The sequence below is a fragment of the Ambystoma mexicanum genome, chromosome 8 (genome assembly GCF_040938575.1).
Source record: "Ambystoma mexicanum isolate Mex_15411 chromosome 8, UKY_AmexF1_1, whole genome shotgun sequence".
Taxonomy (NCBI): domain Eukaryota; kingdom Metazoa; phylum Chordata; class Amphibia; order Caudata; family Ambystomatidae; genus Ambystoma; species Ambystoma mexicanum.
In genome coordinates, this window is record NC_090929.1 from 511076375 (window position 1) to 511100850 (window position 24476).

The following is a 24476-nucleotide window of genomic DNA, read 5'->3' on the forward strand; positions in this document are numbered from 1 at the left end:
CTCTACTTTCAAGCTCAGACGGTGGATATCCGCAATATCGGACCCATTCTCTTATCTGATCTATTGTCTTAGGGAAAACATGCATTATAGTACCTTCAGATTTATTATGGGTCTTCGAAGGGCAACCGCCAATGGAACAGGCAGGCATTGTGGAAAGTTCTGAAAAGTAAAGATCAACAATTCTCTATGAATACCAATGTAAACTCAGAACATGTGACTAGTTCCTTGCATGTACTGTCTTGAACGAAAAGAAATTGGACGCAAAATGATTATGGTACATGGCCTTACCTTGACGAACAAACAGTTAGATGCAGGGATCAGAGTAGTTTCTTGTCGTAGAACAGGGAGCAGTTCACAGGTTGCAAACTGACGAGTTTCCTCGAAGTGGTCACGGAAGTTCACAGAGACGAAGAGCAGATAACCAGCACCTTCACGGGTTGACTAGCAAAGCGCAAAGAAGTGCTCATTAGAAATATGAAGTGGGTTATAAAGAATTCGAAACAGGGGTGTGTTTGTGAATGAATGACGTGTATATGTCGTGGCATTATGCGGTTTGCAGGGGGCCGTCCAGCGTGAGGGGGGATGCTTGGCAGGAGACACGGGGTCTGGAGGTAGACATGGGAACAACAACCCATGCTCTATAGACCACTTTGAAGTGCACATGGTCTTTGGCACCTCTTGGCCTTTATCGCTCCCTGACAGCTCCAGTTGCCAGCACAAGTACCCCGGTGCGAACTGCCTTTGTTAGGGCGGGGGGTGGATTGGGGCGGTGGTCGTGCAGACAAGACACAGGAAGACTCGTGAATGGAGACACACTTATGTGGATTGCAGTGGGCCGTCCAGCGTGAGGGGGGATGCTTGGCAGGAGACACAGGGTCTGGAGGTAGACATGGGAACGACAACCCATGCTCTATAGACCACTTTGAAGTGTACATGGTCTTTGGCACCTCGTGGCCTTTATCGCTCCCTGACAGCTCCAGTTGCCAGCACAAGTACCCCGGTGCGAACTGCCTTTGATAGGGCGGGGGGTGGATTGGGGCGCTGGTCGTGCAGACAAGACACAGGAAGACTCGTGAATGGAGACACACTTATGTGGATTGCAGGGGGCCGTCCAGCGTGAGGGGGGATGCTTGGCAGGAGACACGGGGTCTGGAGGTAGACATGGGAACAACAACCCATGCTCTATAGACCACTTTGAAGTGTACATGGTCTATGGCACCTCTTGGCCTTTATCGCTCCCTGACAGCTCCACTTGCCAGCACAAGTACCCCGGTGCGAACTGCCTTTGATAGGGCGGGGGTGGATTGGGGCGGTGGTTGTGCAGACAAGACTCGTTTGCCGCAGGGCCTCACCAAGGAGAGGCCATCTAACTGCATGTAAGAGGCAGGCTGCAGGATCTAGTACATGGAAGGCAGGGGTGTGAGTTTATAAATACCTCACCCTCCCAGGAGAATATATGGGTGCAGTTCACCCTGGAGACCCTGGATGCCTAGGCAGTTAGTCAGCAGCAGGCTGGCCTGTGGTGGCAAGGCGGCACGGGCCAGAGGGGGGCATCTCTGTACCCGGTGCCCAAAAGGATGATTTATTATGATCAACCATATGGATTATTTACCTATAACCATGTTTTGTATCAATAAAATCCAACGGCCTTCCTTTTATTGCCAACGCTTGAACAAAGTGGTGTGGTAAGTATTTTTGGGGGAGGAGGCAAGGCCGGGAGGCTTGATGCCAACCCGCAAAATAACATATGTATGTCTGCTGCATATGGGTTCAACGTTTATGTGGATTGAAGGTGGGCGGCCAGCGTGAGGGAGGATGCTGGCCGGAGACATGTGGTGTGACAAGACAAGGCACAGGAAGACTATTCAATGGAGACACACTAGATTCATTTAAAAAATGAAAACAACCATTGTTAAAATATATGTTGGGTTTTATTTTAGATCTTAATTTCAATTGAACATAAATAATAAACATTACACATTGTAAAGTTCCGGTTGCAGCACATCCAGGGAAAATCCGCGGTATTGTCCACTGTCGCTGGGGAAATATTGTCTAATGGCAAGTACCGCACAGGCAGGTATTACTCTCCGAACGCGGTGTCCGAGCCTCCCGTGAAGCCACCAAGTGAAGCAACGATAGGCCACCAGCCTGTACCACCTGTGAAAATGAAAGATGCAAACTGTATTAAAATGACAAAACTTTCTTATCACTGTCGATTCGGGTAAAAAATGTCATTCTGCTTTGAAAAAAATTCTATCTAGAAAATGCACAATATGGAACCAATTTACATGCATTCGAATGATATGTAGATGTAATTTTATATGTGGGAGACGACCATGACATAGTAGTGGCATCACTGACATCAAAACCAGAGTATACTTACTCGTTACTCGGGTTACGCGGACGAACAGTGCCGCGAAGTTCGTGCATAAGCACCATCATCATCCTCAACACGGTCCGTGAGAGGCAGGCTTCCCTGAACTCTGGCAGCTCGGTGATGCATTGCGGACTTGGCTCGCCTTCCGAAATGTAGGCCAAGCACCCGGAATTTTCACGGCAGCAGCAGTTCTCCTCCTCAGTTGGCATTAGCTCGCACCGATTGCACGTGCACCAGGTGGAGACGCCGTCCATGCGACATGGTCCAGGCTCTTCATCCGTTGACTGGTCCTCCCAACTGCCGTCCGAATCCCCATCGTTTTCGCGTGCTTGCCTTTCCAGTAGTTCTTCCTCGGTGTACTCGGGCTCGTACATATACGGCATTATTGTAGCCATTGTGTGGTAAAGAAAGTAAAATAATTTACAGATATGGTACAGGTGTTCACAAGGCCTAGAAGAGGCGAAGGTAGCTGACCAGAGCACAGAAACGAGTCACAGAATACTCAAAGTAACACACAGAGAGTAATGGAATCGAAAATCTGCTGCTGTGTGTTGTGAAACGGTGTGTTTATACTTATAGAGGAAAGAGGCGTCCTGCCATTTCCATGGCGACACTTCATTAGCTGAGGCGCAGCGATTGTTGACACGAAACGTGCTTTGGCGTTGGGAAATGGGCGGTACGCGTCTGCTGATGTCAGGCTCAGGGGCGGGGGATTTGATTTAGTGCCGCAAAAGCAGGTCAGCCAGGGCGATGCGGCAAGTGATAGGATTATCAGAAAATGGCGGCTGATTTCGAGTGCGTTAATGGACGAAAAGTCGGGTAAGGTCCATAGGAAAGTTTTCTACGATCTACCGAGTTATGCTTAAAAACACATGGCCGAACCGTAGGGACAATAAAAAAAAAAGTCCCGGAACTATCCTTTAAGTGGAGGCGCATAAATATTTTCCCCAGAGATGTCATAGCAACGGAGTGTAGCGAGGGAGTCCAAACTAATCAACAGGTGTTTGTGGGGTGGAGAAGGGGGTTGGGTTCTCCCCCTGGGACTTTTTTTTTTAAATAATTGTGTTAAAATTTAGCTTTTTGCTGCAATCCTTTTAAAATAAATTGGGTAAAAAGCCAAACAGTTTGCAATTGGCACTAGGGGGGCGCAAGGGGCAGGTATGGTATTTTTTTTTACTGGGCATCCATCATTGATGTCCAGTAAAAAGATACCATCCTTGTCCCCTGAGCCCCACAGCGCCTAACACACTCACACAATCTACGTGTGTGTATGTGAGGCGCAAAGGGGCCCAGAGGGCAGGCCTGTATTTATTTTTACTGGACATCAATGAGAGATCGCAAATAAAAAAATACCATCCCTGCAAGAGCTTCCTGGTTCCTGCACATGCTGAAACACCCCGCTCCATCCTGCTCTGTCTGTATGTGCCATGAGGTGCAGGCGCTTCCCCTCACAGATTAGAAAGGCAGTCACCATTTCCAATGAGCTATGTAGAGTCTACACGGTTCGCACAACCAGCCCTGGATCCGAACTCCCAGCTGTGCTGCAGCTTAACAGAGAAATAGAGTTTTTGAAAAAGGAAACAAAAGGAAAACCATAAACAAAAAATTGCACAGAAGGGAAAATAACCCCCCCGACAACTGACGCGATAAGTGCCCATCTCGTTTCTCTCTGCAGCTATGAACACAGTTGTTTGAAAATGTATAGATGCCTTCTGGGGAGGGGCATGACAAAGTAATTATAACCTGTGCTCTCAAACTGATGGGGGGCGATGGGGTGGGAGGTTGTTCCCTGAACGGTGCTTCCATGGAATCCCAGTGACGTGAACACAATCCTCGGCTTCTGCAAGCCCTTGGTTCTCCATACACTCGCATCACTCATAGCTTTGCTGCCCCCACTCCTCCCGCCATCCATCCCTGTGGTCATGATTGTTTTGTAAATGAGATTGTGGATAGTATCAATGGAGTCCATTCCTTCAAAGTGCAGTGTAGAGTCCAGAGGCACAACGCCGAAAAGGTAGCTGAGTAGGTTGAGTGACTGTTGCTGAGATCTCATGTGTTTAGATATGCATGTAAATCCCTCAGGTATTTCCCCCCAATTTCTTCTGATAAATGTTCGCTGAAGTTTACTATTATGACCCATAATTTAAAAAGAAATCTTGGTGGGAGCACCACCTAAAGACTCTGGTAAGGGATAAAGGGATGGGGGTGGGGGGTGTGCAGGGGATAGAACTGTCTGACACAATATTGAAAATCTAAATTAAAGTAGGCACCTATGAGGCAGGAATTTCAAACATTGGAGCAATCTCAAACCGGGGCTTTATGGGAGCAACCGGAGCAGGACGTTGCCAGGGTATAAGCCAGCCCGTGGCGTGAATGGTGGACGTGCTGAGTTTTGCTGTTAAAAACAGATCAATCAAGATACGTGCGTGCTGCCCGTTGCTTCAAAATCTCAATGGTTGGCAAAAACATCGGAGACATGGCAGTCCGGCGAAATGGGGTGATTTGATTTTCTACCAGGCCGCAACGTCGCGTCCTGTTGAAGGGTGGGAGTTTGGAGGCAGGGACAGATGCGGACCATCCCCATCACCCGTTCTGACGATTTAGCCTCTGTGTAGATGCTTTAATTTCCCCAATAGCAGGCCTGACTCTGTCAAAGGGCGTGAAATGCAGGTAATGTGTTGAGTGCTGAACGAGATGAACCAGAGACAACAATTAAACTGGGCCATGAAGGCAAACGGCAGCGTTTGTGGCCATTGTCTACTTGACCCTTGATATTTAATGGGGCTAATGGGGCATTTCCACAGAATATGCCAACCATTGCATTGCAGAAAAGACTGGTTACTGGGTTGCCGAATTTGGCCATCACTGTACCACATAATGTGCCTCTCATTGTGCCATAACATGTGGCCTTCATTGTGCCCCTTAAGATACTCATTATTGCGTCGAGGATATTCCCACCATTGAGACACAGAGACCCAATATTGTGTTAGAGAAGGAGGGCATCAATGTGCCACAGAATATGTCATCAGTGTGGTGCCGACTGTGCTCAACACTGTACGATAGCAAATACCCACGCTTGTGCCACGGACTATAACCGTCATTGTGCCATAAAATATGCCCACCGCTGTGCTTCAGACTATGCCCAACCTCATTGTGCTACAGAAAAACATACTTATTATTGCGCGGTACATTATGCCCATCAATGTGCCAGGGAACATGTACATCATCATGCCGCAGACTATGCCAGCCAACGTGATACCAAATATATGCTCATTATTGAACTACGGGACCTTTGCAGGGGGTGATGAATGGACCTGGGAATGAGGTGAAGCAGTCCCATACCAGCATGCCCATGGAGAGCATGGCAGTGCCAGTCCTGGGACAGGGGACATGACCAAGTGAAGGGCCTCCATTCACCTTGAGAATACACTATAGCAAGATGGCTGGTCCTGGGCCCCTAACACTCTATATGGAGGTTTACCTCACCCTTATAAGGGGTACTGTTGTTATTTGTTTCTAATAAATATTGAATTAATCAATCAACACTTTATTTCGACCAGTAATAGATCATAAAATTCATAAAATACACAGAGAAACAATAATATGCATCAATACAATAAAACCATGAAAATAAAAGCCATGAGTAAAACAATGCACATTAAAAGAGGGACTTTGCTGCCTGGAGAGATCTGCACCATACGGAGAAAAGAAGTCTCACCTACAATGCCGCCGTCCGCCCAATCCACATTGCAGCCCGCCGCCGCTGGAGTTGCCATGCCTACCCGACACAACAACTCAGCGAGCGGGAAAATGCCTGTGAAAACACCTGCACTTGCAAAGTGCGTTCATTGGCCCCTGCACCCTGCCAGCCCCTCCCCTCCTGGCATAAATGGAGGTGGAGATGACCGGCAGGCGAAAATGCTAGGGGTAGGCCGTAGGAAAAGGCCTGGATCCCTCTCTGCAGCTCTCTGCTGCTTGACGGCGCGGGAGGCACCGGCAAACTTACTGACTCAAGGTAAGGCACCTAACCGCTGCAGGAGAGCTACTATGTTTGCCATGCACACCCAACTAGGGAGAGACAACCAACAAGCCCAGCACCTCCCCCATCCCGATCTGCATCAGAAACGCACGGCTGCAGTCGCGCACCCGCACCCATATGCCCTCCCACCTTGTCCCCAGCCTGGCTGTTTGTAACCTAAGGCTAGGTCTCAGATGCAGCCCGCTCTCACCACACCCTCCTAACAAACAACATTGCAGCAAGGCTCGGCCCGTCAAACCGCTTTTACCCAGAGACCCAAGCACATGGGAGCAATAGAAAGAAAGACACTGGGGCATCCATGCAGGCACCTGACCCCCTGTGGCCTCTATGCCCATTAGTCATGATGTACTGAATAGCATGCCTAAGCCCCCTGTTGCCCCTATGCCTGATGATGTACTGCATACTATGCCTAAGCCCCCTGTGGCCCATATGCCCAATAGTGATGATTTACTGCATACCATGCCTAAGGCCCCTGTGGCCCCTATGCCTAATAGTGATGTTGTACTGCATACTATGCCTAAGCCCCCTGTGGCCTCTATGCCTGATGATGTACTGCATACTATGCCTAAGCCCCCTGTGGCCCCTATGCCTGATGATGTACTGCATAATATGCCTAAGCCTTTTATCTCGCTTACTTCACCACCTGCATCCACACTTTCAATGACTAACAGGATCCTTAGGTGAGCTTTGGTCAACGCCCGCTCAGTACCTGCCCATGCCCTAGACATTAACGACCTCATCATCAAAGACAACCTCAACCTCCTAATAATTACAGAAACCTGGCTTAGTGAAAGCTCAGGCCCAGCACTATCTCTCGCCCTTCCAGCAGGGTACACCATTTTTAGAAAATATCGTGCCCTCCAGAGAGGCGGGGGTGTAGCCCTCATTGCCCGGGAAACCTTGGCCATCAGAGAAGTGGAAGGGAAACTGGTCCACAACTCTGACTACCTCCCACTAAAAATCAATGTCTCCTACAATTGCACCATTAACATGCATATTGTTTACAGACCTCCAGGTCCAATCACAGACTTTCAGGACACCCTCATCCTCTCACTGTCCGACAACATTAAAAAGATGTCCCAAGTCATCCTCCTGGGTGATCTAAACCTAGGGCTCAATGACCCAAAGGACTCCCACGCCAGATCCCTTAAGAATGCCCTCTCTACCCTGGGCTTCACGCAATCTATTGCAGATCCTACCCATGTCAAAGGACGTTCTCTCAACTGGATTAGCCAACATAACTGCTCCATCCAAATCATCGCTAACAGTCCCATCCCCTGGTCTGACCACCACTATCTTCAATTTAACATCAATACAAAAAAAGGGCCTCCTGGACCCATCAACCCCTTTCCTGCAGCACTCGCGAGGAGCTCTCGCCAACTAACTGCCGAAAATCTAGCACCGTTCATACAGGTGCCTTACCTTCAAGCCCCCTTCTCCAAAAATCCAGAAACCCTAGCCAACACTTTTAAAGAAATCGTCACCCAAGCAGTTGATGCCATAGCTCCACTCACCCTTAAAAAAGCTAAGAAAGTCAAACATTCTAATACATGGTTCTCAAAAGAACTGCTTGACCAACGTTCACGGAAGAGGGCTGTACTCTCCGTCTGGAAAGCCAACCCCTCTGAAGTCACTAGAAGCGCCTTCAAAGCCATCTCCATTTCCTACAAAGCCAACATCACCCTAGCCAAATCCTCATCATTCAAGTCTAGGATTAACAACGCCAAATCAGGGCCCAAATAAATGTTCACTATCTTTAGGGAACTAGAAAAGCCCACCACGCCCCCTCCCTCTCTCCTCAAAGATGAGAAATGGTGCAACAGCATTCAGACGGCCATGCTAGACAAACTTAACTCTCTCCAAACCAAAATCAGCGGCCACCAAAAAGCCCTTAACAGCCTCATAGCTAACTTACATAGGGATACGCCTAAATCCTCCATGACCAAATCCTCCCCACCGTTCCATTTTAAAGATATGACCGAGTTGGAAGTGATGACTCTGCTCAAATCTATCAAAGCCTCAAACTGCAAAGGAGACGCCTGCCTGCCCAACTCGTCAAAGACTCGGCACAAATCCCAGCGCCCTTTTTTACTGCATTCATTAACTCATCCTTCCAGTCTGGACACGTTCCAACTAGTCTCAAGGAAGCGTTGGTTCATCAACTCCTCAAGAAACCATCCCTCGACCCAATGGTTCCAGGGAAATATAGGCCCATTACTACTGTCCCATTTTTACTTAAAATTCTTGACAAAGAAGCCTACCTGCAAGTCCAAGAATTTCTGGAAGAGAATCGTCCCCTTGGCCTACGGCAATCTGGTTTCCGCCCACGTCATGGAACTGAGACGGCCCTCTTAGACTTAAAGAACCAAATGGATGATATCAGAGACACAGGCAAACCTGCGCTCCTTCGGCTCTTAGACCTGCCTGCAGCCTTTGATTTGGTCAACCACAGCACTCTGTGTCGCCATCTAGCTACTGAGGTCAACTTCTCCCCCAGAGCATGTGACTGGATCACCTCCTTTCTTCAGCAGAGTCATGAAAGTCTTCTCTGACTCTGCCTGTGCCACCCCCAGTCACATTTAATGTGGCGTTCCACAGGGATAGTGCATCACACCTACCCTCTACAACCTTTTTACAAGGCCTTTGTTCAGCATCCTTGACGCCATGCACATTTCGTATACTAATTATGCGGACGACACGCAGGTGCTCATCCCACTCACAGGGGACTATGCTGCAGATATGAACACACTTACCACCATTTACTCCACTATCCAATCTTGGATGGCAGACAATTGGCTTTGCCTCAATAGTGAAAAAACTGAGCTCCTGCTCATAGGGTCACCCACCACCCTGGCCTACCTCGATAAGCAGTACTCACCCTTTACCATTGATAACATTCTTATCAAGGTTTCTAACATTGTCAAGACACTAGGAATCTACTTGGACTCCGATTTGACAATGGACAGACAGGTCAATGCCATCGCCTCATCTTCAGCGTACTACTCTAAAGTGCTTAACGCAGCCAGACCCTTCCTATCTCGTCAGAACTGCCTTTCCATTGCCAGGGCTATAATCGGCTCAAAGCTTGATTATTGCAATGCTTTCCTCATAGGAACGTCTCAAAATAATCTCACCAAACTTCAGCTGGTTCAAAACAAACGCACTCAGGGCAGCCCCAGGAACATCCAGAAAAGACCACATCTGAGAAGTGAGAAGACAGGTTCACTGGCTCCCGGTCAAAGAAAGAATTGTCTTCAAAACCCTTGCCCTCACCCACAAATGCCTCCATGAGCTCGCACCCCCATACCTATCCCAGAGAATCACGAGGCACACTGCCATGATTCTCACGCCACAAATTCGAAAAGCCCGAGCAGGCGGCTTCAGCTTTCCTACACTGGCCGCCACTCACTGGAACGCACTCCCTTCTCACCTAAGACTGATCGAATCCCACCAATTATTCCGCAAAGCCTTCTAAACTAAGCTCTTTAGCAGAAAGCTAAATATCTAGTACAACCCTTCACAACTATAAATGCCATACTGTTACTCTCTCTGTGTCTGAAACGTTGTTCACATATGTATGTCATGTAATCTGTAACTGTAACAAAGAGACCCATGGTCGCTCATGAACCTGTAATTCAAAACTTCTTACATATTCTTGTAACAGCGCCTCGATGCCTCCGGGCTGCAAGTGCGCGATACAAATGCAAATAAATAAATAATAATAATATAATACTGTCCAAAATGTGGGGAAGAGAATGCTGGGATGGTACATATGTTCTGGGCTTGCCCCGAGATTACAAGATACTGGGAAGAAATTGCAGACTGATTGGCTAACAAAGGGATCAGATTAGCGGTAGACTCCTTGTGGGCATGTATGGTGGGGGGCTTTCCTAGAACGCGTAAACTTAGGCACATGAGCAAGCTCAAAGACCTGGCCTATATTTTAGCGAAGCGTAGGATAGCCATGGGTTGGAAGGCACGGCAGAGACCAACTATAGAAACCTGGTGGAGGGACCTCCTAAAATGGGAAGAGGCTGAAACGGTGGTTTGGAGGGAAGCAGTGTGCAGAGGGGGGAGGAGGAAGCAGGAACGCTGACAGCTTGGCAGCATTTGATTGCATCTCTGACAGGCTCAGAGCATGAGGAACTGGACACGGATGGCTCCATGGATTGCACAGAACAAGTGATGGTTGTGGATTAATGGACCAAGGTTGTAGACGGAGTGACTTTAAGGGGGCGGAGGGGGGAGAGGGTGGAAGGGTTGGGGATTGTGTTGTTTATGCACCATTTTAAGGTGCACGGTTTGTTGTTTGTTATGAAAACCAATAAAAAATTCACAAAATAAAAAAAAGATTGCAAGCAGCAACATTGTATGGAGAAAACTGAAGAGAACAGTGTGTGAAGCATATGTGACAAGCAACACAAATATAATTAAACAGCAGATGAGTGAATGAACTTTTGAAGCCAAAACAGATACCGTAAACCAAGTGGTCTAGCTCCACGTGGGTGTTCATTCGAAGGTCTCTGTTAGGTATCCAACTGAAAGGTGGTAAACGTAAAAAAGAATTGTGAAATTGAAGTGGCCCTGCAATGGGTCACGCCAAACCCTGTGCACATTTGAAAGTCTTCGATAGTTGATGCTAACTGAAGTTGGTCCGAACCCAGCTCAGGGAGACTAATTGTATTAAGAAGGGGATCTGAACCCGGCTGAGGGGGATCCGGGATGATTAGTTAATCACCTGAACTGAGTATGAAGAGGAGCAGATGTATACATGTGCAGGAGATCCTGCCTCCCCTACCTCCCCTGTATTGGAGACACGAGGCCGTGCCTTGCCTGACACCAGCTATCATACCAATACCGCAGCAAGTATTTGGAAAAAGATATCCACTGAGACAGCCCTATGGAATCTGCCTTCGAGTTGATGACAACCTACAGGAGGAGCTCCCTTAAGGAACATGAGAAAGAGCTAAGAAAATGAATTGGTGATGTCATAAAGTGTGCACGACGTCCCGAGATATTGAATGAAGATGATGTATGGATTCTAGAGGACAAGTGATGAAGTAAAGAATCAAGTGAACTATTAAAGTGGAAAAGACAAAGATTACACATTAACAAAGTGCTTCAGAAAACAGAAGTTCAATGAATGTACAGACGCTGAAACTCAAGGTAGATCAAGTCATCGTATAGGCCAGCTATGAGTAGTGAATACAATGCAGGTGAAGCCATCATTGTATAGAAACTGGACATTGGTATCATGAATTAAGCCAGAAACCAGGAAAAAAGAATGAAAAGCTGTGTTGCAGCAGAATAGCAGGCAGTGGAACTGCGTGGCGAGGATGTCTGGCCTGAAGTCAAGATCCTAGGAATCGAGGTCAGCTATCTACTCTGAAGAAGAATGAGTGTGCAGGGGATGAATCCTCTCACATTAAGGTGCAAGAAAGAACACAAAGGATGCCAAGCTTTAATTCACTTAAAGCATTTAAAAGCTGCAGAACTGACCAAATTGTGGTCTCTTGTCATGTGAGCCAAGGATGAAAAAAGACAGATATCAAGGGGGGGTGGAGTCCTGGGAGACTCTCTGCCAACATTACTGATGGTTACAAGAGCCTTACCCAGAGTACCTAGCTCACTATCTTTCACAAAGGAGAAATATCCCAAACATATCAGTCTTTGTCCTGCCGTGGGGCAGTCCAGCACCGAAATGCTAGGCAATTCTCTTCTCAACAAGAGTACCAACAGCAACCCCAGACACGTGTTTCGGTCTGGTTGAACCTCATTAGTAGGGTGTAGCTGTGCCTCTCTATGAATAGTGAGCAAGGTGTCCACGTCTGGATTCCCCTAGTGACTTAGGGTCAGACCCAAAATTACTTGAAATATGCAAATAACAAGGGGGGGGTCCTGGGAGACTCTCTGCCAGACATTAGTCCTGGTTACAAGACCCTTACCCGTAGTCTTTAGAGCACTATCTTTCACAGAGGAGAAATATCCCAAACATCAGTCTTTGTCCTGCCATGGAGCAGTCCAGCACCGAAATTCTACGCAATTCTCCTCTGAACAAGAGTGCAACAGCAACCCCAGACACGTGTTTCGGTCTGGCTGAACCTCATAAGTAGGGTGCAGCTGTGCCTCTCTAAGAATAGTGAGCAAGGGGTCCATGTCTGGATTCCCCTAGTAACTTAGGGTGAGACCCAAAGTTACTTAAATATGCAAACAACAAGGGGTCCTGGGAGACTCTCTGCCAGACATGAGTCCTGTTTTCTTTTTTTTAAGGATGAAAAAAGAGTCAAATCTTGGATTTTCCAGACATGATAGCGAGTGCCCTCACTCCCATGCATTCTCAGGATGAGATACTCTGCAAGGTCAAGTACAAAGACAATTTCATGGCAGAAGGCATGGGTGATGAGAGATGTCGGGCTAATTGGGTGGTGAGGTACCTTCATGTCCTAGCTCCCTGCACCTGGGCCTGGGCTTACATGCTGCTAAAGGAACCGAATGTTCCAGACATGGCACAAGCTTGCCAACCAATTGTATTAGTCTGTGTAACGAAGGATCTAATAGCTTAGCAGACCAATGAAACAAGGTGTACCTATTATTTCTTAAATTACATGTTTGAAGAGGTAGGCATAAGTTGTCCACCTGATAAAGGACAGCCAATAACAATCCTAGCTCCTATAAGATTGTATATCTAGATAGTTCCCTTAACCAATCCGACCCTTGGTAGGTTTTTCACTATTGCCACATAGTATGATGTCACTATGATGCACAATGAGCATATAATTATGTTTTTTGTGGAAATGACTGAGCAACTGAGTATACGTCTGTTGATGTTCGTTGTAACCTCCCTGTTTTAGATCATTGTTAATAAAACAGTGACTTGCCATCTTCTTGAGTTTGTCTGGTTATTTGGACTCAGACTTATTCTGGTGTAATCCCATCCATTACCATATGCACGTTCCAAGGTCCGTAAGCTCATGTGGTAGCAGTGCAGATGGTCCAAACTTCAGAGTTTCGGATGATCGAGCATCCTCTGCCATTAGTTCGAAGATCGTGAGTTTCTGTGAAGAGTGGCCAATAGAAATAAATTTGCAAGAAGAATCGAGAGGGTGGGCAGGTCCCTCTTTGAAGAAATCCTTGCCCGGTTTCCACGTGCGCTCCGCTGACAGAAGGCGAAGTGGTCGAATTGGATGAGGAGTCGATAACGAAGGCCTCGATTTGATTAACGAATAGTAAGTAGACTAAGGAAAATGGCAATATAAAGGAGAGGGATGTGATATTTTTGGGTAACTGGAAACTTTGTGTGGATAGAGGAAAGCATAACTAATCCTATTTCGTCAGAAATAGAAGACGTCTCAAATTTCAATTGGAAAATTAAGAGAGAGAATACACACAGTCAGGACTAAACTGTGAAGGTTGGAAGTGACATTGTTTTGGGGTAAAAGTGTAGTAAACGATTGACGCCAATCTGAAAGCAGATAGGTTGTTTAAACAAAAGAGGATTAAGCAGCGATTGATGGTTCTTGCACATATTTATTGTTTTAAGATTAAAAGTGTTGAGCGATGAGCTTTGAAATAGGTAGAGGTTTATTAACGATCTGTTAAGTATCGACAGTCAATTGCGACTTGTTATTAAGGAGGACACTCCTCTCATGCACCTTTGTAAAACATTACCAAGACATGTGCCCAAGCTCAAACAATACAGTGCAGAATGGGTAAAGGGCACAGCTGATAACATTTTTATGTCATGGCCACAAGGGGGATCATTGGCAAAAGTGATATTACAACACATGACCACATATGTGCACGCTGCATACACAGGAAAGAAAGAAAAGACTGTCAGTTTTAGAACTTTAGAAAATGTACCAAGGGGAGAAAGAAGACCCAGTACAGGAGGAGTGGATGCTTAATCAGCATAAAGGGGAGGGCATTGAGCCCACAGCTCCTCTTATTTTGTCGGAGATTAAGAGCATAAATACACAGGAGATAGGAGTTTATCCTTTAAAGGAATTAAAAGCAACAGCAGGGTATATTAACTGAACGTATGAACCCCCCGCTTACAGTAGTGATGAGAGTCCAGAAGTGAGCAAAAGAAAGAAAGATCCTTGTAAATTTGTGCGAGATAAAGAAGAAAGAGGTGAGAGATCGAATATATCGACAGATATATACAGAGAAATTAAGAGGTGGAAAGGAGAGAAAGGTAGGGCTGATGAGGTAACGCTCATACAGAACGAATGGATGGGAGGACAGATATTACTCAAATTAGATGGGGAAAAGCACAGAGGGGGTTAGACAAAAAGATAATAAAGATGAGTAAGAAAAGATAGGGGAACAAGAAGGGCGGTTGAGGGAGGATGAGCAAGGAAGAAAAAGCAGGGAACAACGGGAACATATATATAGAGAAGAACAAGAAAAAGATGAAAAGCGGGCAGAGGAACAAATGAAGTATGTTACTAGAAGGAAAGAAATAGAAGAGAGGGATAGGGAGAGAGAGAGAAAGAAGCAAAGAGGAAGAAGCACAAAAATAAAGGAAAAAAGATAACAGAGAAGGAGAGAAGAAGAAAAACAAAGACAGGAATTGCGAAGGGAAGAACGAAGGCAAGAAGAAGACAAGGCAAGAAGGGATGCGAGAAAGCTAAGGGATGTGGACAAAGAAATAAAACAGAATAGAAGGCAGTGAGGTGTTGATGCTAGTCTCATTCTTAAAGAACGAGTAAGACCAAGCAATGAAATACAAGGACAATGGGACACGATAGGTGAAGTTCTCCCAATGAGAGAAAATAGTCAAGAAACATCTTAAGTAGCACAGGAAGAGAAAAGCTATGATGCAGAAAGGATTAGAGAAAGGATTGATAAAATATATCAACAAATAAGGCAGGAAAGCGAGGACGGGACTTGGATGGGACTTGAGGGAGTGGCAACCGATCCCCGATACCTAAACCACAGGATGAGGAGGAAAACATGTTAAGTGATGAACGCAGAGCGTTGTCCTTGAGCAGATTAAATTTAGATAGAGAAGAGGAGGATGATAGTCATACTAGTTGGGGTTTATTAATGTCAGATGAGGTTATATGTCATATCTAGAACACCCTAAGGAAAGAACACCAGATCCTATACCATATCGTGAACTTCCCCGAAGACAATCGTTTAGTGATAGAGGAGAAACTACACCTTATGTGAGTAGATTAAAGTTGTTACCAGCATGAAGACGAATAGGGACGATTACCCCTGCATTAGGCAAGCAAATAATAGGATTCGATTATGGGATGCGGTTCTCACAGTTCCCCTTGCTAGAAAAGGGGGGAGTGAGACTGCAATATATTCCATGGCCTCAGATGGATAAGGATAATTTAAAATGCAAGCTCCCTAGTTTGACTTCGGCGGCTTGGAAATGGATATACAAATTAGAAAAAATGACAGGGGGACACACGCTGGCCACAGGAGATATAAAGGTTCTAATGGCAGCTATTTTTGGAGAAAGAGTTGACGACATTTGGAGACAAGCAGGATATGCTGGTGTGACAGCCCAAAACAAAGCGCATGATGGGGCACCATTTAATAATTGCAGGGCAGATGTTTGGAGGGCTCTCAGGATACAGTATCCTGATACATCAGATATTGGTGCAATTATAGCACGTACAATGAAAGAAGATGAGGACCCTATTGTCTATATTCAGGATATTCAAGAGAAATTGCAGCTTGAAACGCATGAACCGTGGGAAAAAACAGCGGTTCTATTCTATCATAATTTGTGTCAGGGATTGGCAGAACAAGTACAGAGACAAATGAAAAAAACAAGTAGGAATGGAAGCGAAGCCATGGGCTGAGATACAATTGACTATTTGCATCAATGTCAGTTGTTACAAGAGAAAAAGAAAAAGAAAGATGAGAACAGAAAGATTGAGGAAGTCAAGTTAGTTGAGTAGAAATTGTCAAAGTTTGCTATAGAAGGGGCAGTATTGACAAGTGGGGAAGGAGGAGGAATGCACAAAATAATGGGTGCATCGCAGGTGAATAATGTACACCCAATAGATCAAAGTGGGCATGGGTTTTGGCCACACGGTAGAGGTGTAGGCTTCAGAGGTAGAGGAGGCGAAATTTCAGAACACCTAGGGTGGATTTTAAAATGCCCAGGGTGAAGGTCAGAATACTCAGGGAGGATATAAGGGAGGGCTGGTCAGAGGACCACCCCAGTATGTTGGAATTGGGGCATGACAGGGCATATTGCGCATCTATATTGTATTTGTATTTTGTATTTTTGCATTTATTTGCAGAGCACATAGTGCTCTGCAAATAAATGCATAGTTATCTATATAATAAATAAATGCGTAGTTATCTAGGTGCTAGTTTCAGTGTGAAAGGGCAGGTTAATTATGACACGCTCGCTTTTATTTATTTTTTTCTTTCTTCAAACTGTGGGTCCGAGGTTCGAACCTGTGTTTGCTCAGCGTGCTCTTGCTTCCAAGACCCGTGCGTTGCCACAGATCTATCCTCCCGTCCAATGGTTACCAATGTATGTAGAAGCCGAGGAAATGCACAGTAAAATGGACAGCCCTTAAGAGAGGGGACAGCTTATCCACCACCATACAGTACACAAACACGAGAGGGCTTTGCCCGGGATGACACATTTTAGCAGACACAAGCACCGTAAGCACAGCAGGCATAACAACAGGGGTCGGTGCAAATGCACCCACCGCAAAGGCAATCACAACAAGCACCCATGCAAACACAACAGAATGTGAATACAGGGCAACTACTAACACCTAGCATAGAGGGTGTCACTGTGTTAGGAGGGAACCCTTTCACAGGGACAGGGATACATTTGTACCTTCAATAGGACAGCTCACAGGGTGACTTGATGTGTTCAGTACTATCAGTAACATCAGACCCCCAAGAGGAACCAAGGGTCAAGGTGATGATAGCATGCAAAACCTTTTCTCTTCTTGTAGACAATGGGGCGACTTGCTATTGTATAAGGGAGGGAAAATATCCAATGGCGAAACTTAACATGACAACTTCATTCACTGATCAAGGAGTAGTGTGCTCCACTCCAGAAATACGCTATTTAAATGTAGGAGAGTTTATACTGGCATTTACAGGGCAAGTGGCTCTATGAGGAGTCTCGGTAGATCCAGATGTTTTCATGTATGGGGTGAGCATTTTATTAACATGGCTACCTGGATTAGTTGGGGAAAATGTGAGGATACCTGATGAGTTCTTATTCAGACCACAAGTACCTATGGATGAGGAAGTAGGGCAGATTATTCCTATAGAATTGGAAGCAGTTATAGTACAAGGAGAAATGGCAATATTTGAAGGAGTAGATGATGAGGGCAGAGCATGGAGGACAGTGATGGCTCTTGAGCAGGGGTACAGATTGCCTGACATAACAGATGAAGATATGTTCAGAGATGAAAGTATAGATGATGACGTAGTGTTTTTCATAAGCATCACATACTGGATAAAGATCAAGAGAAGGGAAGTCCTGCAGTGAATAGCACTAATACAGCAATGACTCGCGTTCTTTCAGGAAGACCTAGAACAGGTACCAAGTGCTCTGTGGACTACAAACCCATGTGGTGTAGGCCTATTGAAGGGAATAGGAGAGGTTAAAATAAAACTCAAGCCAGGAGAAATTTTACCCCAAGCAAAACAGTACCCCATGTCTTGAGAAGCTGATGAAGGCATATTTAAGACTATTTCAGCACTGATGAATCAGGGAATCCAAGTGCCATCGGAATCCTGCGCAACACTGTGGTGTATCCAGTCAAACAATTTAAAGGGGGGTCGTGGAGATTTATCTACGACTTGCACCCTCTTAATAAAATTGCAGAGGCAGAGTTTCCATTAGTTCCTAATCCTGTAACAATATTGTGTAGCATCCCAGTTGAAGCTAAGTATTTCACGGTGATCGATCTGAAAAAGGCATTTTTCTTGATCTTATTACACAATACCTCACAAGACCTTACTTCCTTTACATTCAGACAAAAGAGACTAAACCATACTCGTTTACCTCAAGGGTATTGTGAGTCCCCATCGATCTTTAACAGGTCCTAGAGATGGATCAAGGTAACATTGACCTCAAGAGTGTGGTAATTCAGTATGTAGATGACATATTAATCTGCAGTGAAACAGGGGATGAATGTAGACCAGTCTCTATCCAGTTAATTACTATGTTATGTTATTTGGCATTTACATAGTGGTCTATATATCATTGGTATGACCTCAAAGCGCTGGTAGGTTGAATGCCCTCGGGAGCGTAGTCCAGATCATTTCAAAGAGTAGGATGTCGAAGGGTGCTTGGGTGCACCAGTTAAGTGTGCAGCTGATGTAATTGCCTGGTGGTAGCTGCATACTAGAATTAGGTGTGGTGGTATTGGTATTGGTTCAATGTGTGCAGTCTGGTGGGTCGACACCAAGACTGGGTTCTGGCTGTGGAACGCTTATGTGTGCAGCTAGGCTGTTTTTTTGTGGGATATAGCTGGATTTTTATTAGATTAATGAGATGTTCACAGGATAGTGTTCGTATGTGTGTAGCTAGGCCAAAATAATTGAGGGGTGTAGCTGTGCTCTAATTGTGTTATGGTGTAGAGTAGAGAGTAAGCATAGTGATATGATATGATGGTTCATACACATAGTGCCCACACACAACGCACTTCAAAAGCACTCGATGAAAACAGAGGGAACTGTGAAAACAAGGGACAAGGGAAAACGCAAAGACGCTCCCACAGGCCATGAACAACAAGAATGGGAAGACTAGCTACTGCACTTGGTCTAGCAACACCCAGACAGTGCAAGTGTCAAGAGGCAGGAGGGAACAGTACAAGGGGGCAGGAAGGGCCGTGGGTACATAGTGACAGTGCGGGGGACCAGGGTGTTGGGGGGCTTACAGCAACAGCATGTAGGGGCTAGAGGGGGCTGGGGGCACTAATACATCGCGGGGACAAGGGGGCTGGGGTACACAGCGACATCAAGGGGGACCAGAGGGGCATGGGGGCACACAGCAACAGCACGGGAATGAGAGGGGCACACAGCGATATCTTAGGGGTGCCAAGGAGCTGGGGGTACACAGCGACATTACTGGGGACTAGGGGGTTGGGTGCAGTGTCGACACAGGAACTGGAATCTGGCTAAACAGTGAAGTGAAACACAGGGGCTAGAGTGTCTGGGGGCATACAGTGAAATCACGTCTTAGGGAATGGGGGGCAGGGGGTCACATGGTGACATCACGGGACCAGAAGGGCAGGGGGCACACTGAGATATCACAGTAACCAGAGGGGGTTGGGGGCACACAAAGACATCACAGGGTCGAGTGAGGCACGTGGGCACACAGTGACATCACGGTCGACCAGAGGGGGCTATAGGTACAGATCGACATCGTGGTGGGCCAGAAGGGGCAGGGGGCACACAGTGACTACACTGGGAACCAGAGGGGGCTGGGGGCACACGGGACAACAGGGGATCAGAGAGCCTGGGCACAAATCGACTTCATAGGCGCCAGAGGGCCTGTGGGCATATAGCGACATCACTGGGACTAGAGGGTGTGGGGCACACAGTGACATCACAGGACTTGAGGGGGCTGTGGGTACATAGCGACATCAAGGGCAACCGAGGGGCCTGGTGGCAAACAGTGACATCACGGGGGACAAGAGGGGGCTGGGGTACGCAGCAACAACACAGGGACTGGAGGGGCTAGGGCATATAGTGATATCACAGGGACTAGAGGGGGCTGGGTATATAGCGACAGCATGGGGAACCAGAGGGGTACACAGCGACATCATGGGGGATCAAAGGGGCAGGGGGCACAAGCGACATCATGGGGACCAGAGCGGCTTGGGGGTACACAGAAATAACACAGAGGACCGGGGGGCTGGGGCAAATAGCGACATCACGGAGGACTTGAGGGGTTTGGGGCAGCCAGCGACAACATGGGAAACCAGAGGGCTGGGGGTATACAGCGACAGCACGAGGAACCAGAGGGGTACACAGCAAAATCACATATTGGCAGACAAAGGATGCAAGGTAGACAAGGAGAAATTACAGTATTGTCAGGAAGAGGTGTTGTACATAGGTCATTTAATTTCACATGAAGGAAAGAAAGTGACACCTGAGAACGTTGAGACTATCATGAAGACACCAAAGCCAAATAAAGTGAGGCAAATGCAGCAATTTCTGGGCTTGTGCAATTATTGCAGGGCCTGGGTGTTTGACTACAGCACATATACAAAAGCGCTTTTGCAAGCACTTAAGAAAGCACAAGTTGGTAAGGAAAAGATAGAATGAACTAAAGAAATGGAGGAAGGATTTGAGGAATTAAAAAGTGCAATCTGTACAGCTCCAGTTTTAGGGATTCCCTACTATAGCAAGGAATTTCATTTGTTTTCACTCTCCAATGGGTCAGTAATGACAGCAGTACTGCACAAAGAACAACATTAGGGTATAAGCCTCTGGCGTACTAGAGTGGGATTGTAGATCTTCCATGCTAACAATCTTTGGCTGCTGCCGCATTTGCAATTGACAAGTCCACAAGTATTATGATGGGCTGTTCCATGACTTTCTAAGTGGAGCAAGGCTTATTTGCCATTTTAGAGAAACCCAAGGGTACGTTGATGTCACAAAGAGCTTCAGTTTATGAGATGATGATTTTTAATCCAGCGATCAAGGTAGTGAGGTGTAAAATGGTGAATCCAGCCACGTTTGTAGCTGAACCTCTAGAAGAAGGTGATCATGTGCATGACTGCTCAAATTATGTCAAGTTTTATGACAATATACCCTGTGTGAAAGAAAATGCTTTAGCAGGAGGGGAAATTCTTTTTATTGATGGTTCTTCAAAAATGTCTCCAACTAGTGAGGAGAGGCATTCAGGCTCTGCAGTTGTAAGACACTGATTAAATGGTGAATTTGAGGAAGTGGCGAGTGCAAGACTGTCTAATTTTTCAGCACAAGCGGCAGAATTGGTAGCACTTATTGTTGCGCTCAAAAAACGCAAAGGGCAGGAAGTGACAATGTACAGTTACTGTGCCTATGTGACGTCAACCGTACATGCAGGGCTGTCACGCAGGAAGGGGTTACCTCGGCGCAGACGGCACTCCAGTGCACCATGCATTTTTATTGGACAGGTTCATAAAGGCACTGCAACTCCCAGTAGCCATAGAGGTTGTGAAAGGCGCAGCACATAGTAAACTAACAGACTTTATCTCTCACGCAGAAACAAAGCTGCAGACGTAGAAGCCAAAGGAGTTGCATATTCCTCAGAAATGTGGAGGCTCAATACTGAAAATGTTAAAGAAGTATTTGATAGAAGCATGCTAGTACGAGAGGGATTTAATATGCTGGCACTTACGCAACTAATAAAGATTCAGGGTAGAGCCCCTTAAGAAGAACAGGAGCTATAGGAACATAGGGCGTGTTCCTTACCCCCCACGGAAGCATTATGGAGACAGGACAGCACTGGAAAGCCAGTGATGCCAGCGGTATTACTGAAAGCCGCACTCGAGCAGTTGCATTACCCCCGCATATAACCAGAGAAAGTCTTGCTACCACATTGCCAAAGACTTGCTTGTTCCCAATCTATTGGAACACATTGCACAGTTCATTGTTAATTTCATTGTGCGTCACATGTTTACAGCTGGGCATATATTGAGAATAATCAGAGGAGTGATACCTCGACCAAATAGTCCATTCCAACATTTGCATATTGATTACGTTGATGTGCTGCAGACATGTAATGCATACAGGTATCTATTAGTGGTGGTGTGTCCCTTTTCTAGGTGTATCGAAGCCGGTCCCTGTACACACCCTGATGCCACTTGCGCAGCAAAGTTTCTAGTGCGCAAAGTATTTCCAAGATGGGGTGTGTGTGGAGTACTAAGGTCTGATAATGGACCACATTTTGTCAATGAGTTATTTGAACAAATAGGACTTCGATTGAGCATAAAACATACGTTTTCTTCTGCTTACCATCCACAAGCAAATGGGATATCTGAGAGACTCAACAGCCCCCTAAAAGAGAGGCTAGCCAAGATCAAATTAACTTTGAAAAAGGGATGGCTCTATTGCCTACCCCAAGCCTTATATGCCGTAATCAGTCAGGTTCAGACCACCATCTTACGCCCCACAAGTTAGTGACAGGGTGTCATATGACATATGAGAATACCTCTAGCGCCCCCATCTAGAGTCAGGTATGATACCCAGAGTGTAGCGCAGACTCTAGGTGATGAAATGCAAATTATTTGACATGTATGACTACCAGTGTTTCTTTCATTGCAGATCAAGACAAGCATCGAAGGCAGGGGTCAAGTAAGATGGAAGAGGACAGCCCAGTAAACACCCCAAGTGAATTATTGCCACCACCAAAGTTGTATGCTGGAAACCAAATCCTTATCAAGAATTTCACTCATAGGTGGCACAAACCTAGGTTTAATGGTCCCTTCTGGGTTGAGGAAGTCTCCCCTACTGCAGTTAAAGTATCAGGAAGAAGAGCTTGGTTACATTTAGGATATGTACAAATCTACAAAGGCGTGACCCTCCCTCCAGCACTCATTGGCCAAGAAGCAAGGCAAGAAGAAGAATTTCCGTGTGTGCAGACTCGATCGATGACCAAGAAGGATGATAAAACAGCGTGTGGTTAGCACATATTTCTTTTGGATTGGAATTCATTAGACACTCCTTAAAACTTGTAGCAGGAAGTGCATGGACTTACAGAGAATTCCAGAGGTTAAACGAACTTTCTAGAAATTCTTTGACGGAATAAATATTGCATCATTGCTATACCTAAACATCCATTTCTGATAACAAATTGGAAGAGAGATCAATACCCACATTTGTTTTTAGGAGCACATCTGTTTCAAGGATAATATGATACCCATCGACAGTGACACACATCAGCTTGTAGTTGCTATTTTTATGTTTATACTTCAGTCATACCCTGCTCTTGTTAGAGAGATGTTAATTTTCACACCTTTCTTCATGGCCCAAAAAATGGTCCTGTCATTAAAAGACTCCTGATTGTGATAATCAAGTAGATTGTGCAAATACAAATGTTAACTGAAAGCCTGTATTAAGATGATTTTTGAAGAAGATAATGTGATTATGGAAAGAGCATGAGCTCAACAAGTATTGGGATGGCACACTAAATGTTTTTCTAGACTCCTATGCCTAATATACATATGCCTATGTATTTTCTTTTTCTTTCTGTACCTTACATTTCAAAATCTCAATTATTTTAATGGTCCCATTGACAAAACACCTATGATTTTTCCTAGTACGAGTACAAATGATGGCAAATTTCTTTGACCTCTATTGGCATGTCAGGTGACATAAGAGGTATGCAGAAGACGATAACCAGGGGATAAATACCTATCTTGATAATTCACCTCACTTGAGGAATAATATGTGGTACCAACACATGACAAAGGTGGGAGAGAGAGCATCTGAAGAGAATTGCTCCTTCTGCTCTCTCATCCCCTTACTACAGTAAGAACCTTAATTTCAAAGGAGATGTCGGCGCAAGATGCAAAGTGCCTCTGTCATCTAGCAGCATGTACTACTAGAGGACAGTTTCAAGGGAACTGGGCAACCTTGCGATGGAGATCAAGACAGTCATTTCCATACCAGGATGATTATATTAAGACAACACAAATGGAAAAGGAGCCTGGATGGACAGACAAGGTGAGTGTTGAAGAAATGAAGAGAATTAACTGTTCTGACATGACGGAAAAGACTGGGATGTATGGATGCTGGGAATGTGCACAGCTTCTAATCCATGTCTGAGCAAGTACAACCAAAGGAAGGGAAGATGGAATGATGTCCTGTACACCTCGTCTGCTGAGAAAGGAAGCATTGCAAGAGGTACAGAAGGTGAATGATGAGTGTCTAAAGTCGTGGGCCAAGTACTCTAAACTGCTGATATGCTTGGAAGGCGAAGCAGGCCCACTGGCTGTAGTTCCATTGGTTAATGAGACACTGTGTTTTCGGAGCAAGGGTAAGAATCAAGTTGGACAAAATAAAGGGTGCAAGAACATAATTGACGTTCAAGGAATGAGGAGAGGGATGGCTGTTTTAACG